Source organism: Rhinolophus sinicus, linkage group LG02, assembly GCF_036562045.2.
Source record: "Rhinolophus sinicus isolate RSC01 linkage group LG02, ASM3656204v1, whole genome shotgun sequence".
Taxonomy (NCBI): Eukaryota; Metazoa; Chordata; class Mammalia; order Chiroptera; family Rhinolophidae; genus Rhinolophus; species Rhinolophus sinicus.
This window is the reverse complement of record NC_133752.1, coordinates 45,218,971-45,222,521: the sequence shown is the minus strand read 5'-3', so window position 1 is coordinate 45,222,521 and position 3,551 is coordinate 45,218,971. Positions and strand designations below refer to the sequence as shown.

Below are 3,551 nucleotides of genomic sequence, written 5' to 3'. Positions count from 1 at the left end.
TAATTCTCACATTAATGGCTCACAAATTCTAGTAATGGCATTTGAGGATTATTATGTTGTATTGAAATTCAATTGTCCTGGGCTTTCTGGAATTTTCTTTCTTTTTTTAACCATGTACTGTGCTATTTTATTAAAATCGCAATGGAAGGTTTTTACAAATAACTATTTCTTAAAGATGACAGCTGTATATAAATCCCATAACTCTCACTCAGAGTAGGTGCCAACACAAAGAGCAGATCAGACAGGAGCACATCGCATATCATGGGAGGACCATTCGAAGACACCGCAAATTAGGAACTTTATCAAAAAAACATGTTAGAAATGACCGAGGTGATTGAACCTCTGCCACACTCTACAAAGGATACTGCTGAGGCCTGAGTGACACCCTTTGAAGTGTCACACTGAATGGAACCCTTGACTCCAGCAGGGCTGTTTCCTGAATAAGAACAGAACAGTACCCCTGAACTCCACAGACCACCCCACACCTGACGGATGCCAAGAGTTCTCGGTAAGTAAGGAGGGTTCAAGTCCAAGAATTTCAAAGGAAGTACTTAGACCTCCAAGTAACACTGTTTTCGATTCTCTGCATTTTGTGCAGATGTGGGATTTACAGTCCTGGCATCCTGATTGTATATTTAAATACGAGCTGTGTGTGTGGTCTCACGCGTGTTTTAATTTCACACTAACGAAAATAATGTTTGTAGCACGAAGAGCCGGATTCAATTAACAAGAGTTAAAAGTTTGACTAGAAGCTGGTATCCTTCCAGTTAACAGAAAATAAAAAGCACGGACACCCGGGGACACCAGATCAAAGCAGGTGCAATGAGGGGGGCGGTGCCACAGCAGAGTCCAAGACTCCCCCAAATGTAAATGGGAAAAAGGTTTCCATTTAAAGTGACATTTTAGTCCCCTGAATCCGTCAGTGTCCAATGTTAATTACAAAACTTCTGTCTTCTTACTTGAAGCCGTTTCAACAGTAATTCTTACACTGACCACAAACTGGTCATGTGGCAGACCTTCTCTAGAGGAACTAGAAGTCCATCTGCAGTGCGGTTTCCCACGCCCACCCCACCCCACCAGCCTTGGCCGAGCCCTGTCCTGCGTGTCCCTGGAAGAGGCCGTGGCTGCCCTGTTACAGGTCTTCTCGTGTAGTCCCAGCTCGATTGTCTTCCTTCGAAACCCGAGGTTTCGGGTCTCCCTCCTTCTTCTTCTTGCCCTTCTCTTGCTTTGTTTCATTTTTCTCTTTGCTTCCTCCTCCTTTGCCAGGGTACACCTGTCCCTCCAGAGTTACATCAGCACACCGGTCTTGACTGACCGAAAAGTCTTTGATCTCCCAGGCTATATAACTCTCATCACGAAGCATGAAGGTGGCGCGGTCTGAGCCCACGATGAACCTCTGGACGTCCTAGTTGGCATTGAAAAGGCTGCCCTGCCAGAGCCTGGTGATTTCCTCCGTCTCCTTCTCCGTGGGGCTTCCTGATACGGTGACAAACATCATGACAGTCTTTCCTTTCTTGGTCATTTTCAAAATGCTCTCAGGCTTGCACGGGTCTATCTGCGAGAAGTCGATAGGTGCCGAGGGCCCTTTATGCTCCGGGAGATCTCCTTCCTCGATGTCATCATCTTTCTCCCACTGTTCCAGAAGACGCGCCACGCCCGCATCACTGAAATCGTGAATATACTTCTTCTTCTTCCGGGGAGGCGGGGCAGCCTCCCTGGGCGTCCTGGTGGGACCCCGGGCCGTTTGGACATGGGGCTGTAGCAGCAGAAGCAGCAGCAGCAGATCAAAGGCACAGAGCAGGACCAGGCATGGGCGCCCACCCGGAGGCCGCCATCTTCCTTTTTTTTAAACTTTTTTTGAAGCATTATATATAAACGGGTGTCAAAAAATGTATGCATGTTTAAAGAAATGTTATCTATGTATTACTTAGTAGTTTGCTATAATCAGAAGTGTCTGAACGCTGATGGTAACCACTTTGAGCACCTCTTGTAATTGCAGAAGTTTCACAATCTGAACACACCTGTGTTTCTAGCATTCAGAGCAGAAATAGAACATTATTAATACACAGGGACTCCAGCATACTGCTTTTAATCATTGCCTATCCTGACTTTCAACAACATGGATTAGTTTTGCCTGTCTGTGTGTGTGTGTGTGTGTGTGTGTGTGTGTGTAGTCATAAAGTATACATTCTTTTGTGTTCGACTTCTTTACTCAACTTTATACTTTGGATATTCTTCCATGTTGTTGCAAATGGTTGTACATCATTCATATTATTTCATTCTGTAAATATACCACAATTTATGAATTCATTCTTCTGTTGGACATTAGGGTAGTTTCCAGTTTGGAGCTATTAGAGATAGTGCTGTTGTAACATTCTAGTACATGTCTTTTGGTGATGTCCTTTTCTTTCTATGGAGAATTTTGGTGGCTGGGTTCTAAACACAATTAAGTTATATTGGAATCTGTTCATCAATAGTATAGTAACATCTATTGCAATATCTTAAACATTTGGACCAAACTTTGCAGCAGATATTGAAGAACTTTTCTCTCACAAATGTGAAAACTTTTGGCAACAACAAGGAACTGTTAATGTAGGGATTTGAAGCTTGTTAATCTAAAAACATTTTGAATTATGTTTAGCATTTTGACCTTCTTTTTAAAAACATGCAATCTGCATGCCCAGCATTTGAGAACATCGTGACTGTGCTATATCCTTTTCTATAATAGACTGTAATCCACAATCATATGATAAGCAATGTCAGTTAGGCTGTCCTAAAAATATCCATATGTTTGATGCTAATACAGTTATTAGAATTACATTTGAAAACCATACCATTTGGGTGGCTCAGGCGGTTGGAGCTCCGTCCTCCTAACTCCAAAGGCTGCTGCTTTGATTCCCACATGGGCCAGTGGGCTCTCAACCAGAAGAGTGCCAGTTTGATTCCTCAACTCCTGCAAGGGATGATGGGCTGCACCCCCTGCAACTACCAACGGCAACTGGATCTGGAGCTGAGCTGCGCCCTCCACAACTAAGACTGAAAGGACAACAACTTGAAGCTGAACGGCACCCTCCACAACTAAGATTGAAAGGACAACAACTTGACTTGGAAAAACTCCCGGAAGTCCACACTGTTCCCCAATAAAGTCCTGTTCCCCTTCCCCAATAAAATCTTAAAAACAAAAACAATGATGCCATTCTACATCCCATCAGTGTTGATTACAAATAAAGCCAGCAATTTACTTCATTTGAATTATATATTATTGCTTTTTGAATCTCTGAAGCATGGCTAAATGTAGTACAAATGTTCATGTACTCAGCATGAGGGATCACTGCGTATGTCCGAAAGAAACAAATGGACACAACACTCCATGCCTTTAAATTGAGCTCCTTTTTAATTCATACTTTATATTTTAAAGAATTGAACTATTTGATAATAGGGACTATCAGGAAACTACCTAAAACAGGTCATAGGGCTTTGGGTAAGTATGTGGCACAAGGGCTTATAAAATATAAAGTGAGGACATATGAGTCGTGAGTAAGCCACTTGAA

General features: G+C 42.7%; 1 pseudogene; it reads right to left on the bottom strand.

The window, feature by feature from the left end:
- Positions 1-556: 556 nt before the first annotated feature.
- On the bottom strand, positions 557-2,401 carry LOC109452261 (LRP chaperone MESD; annotated as a pseudogene).
- Between the last annotated feature and the right edge of the window lie 1,150 nt (positions 2,402-3,551).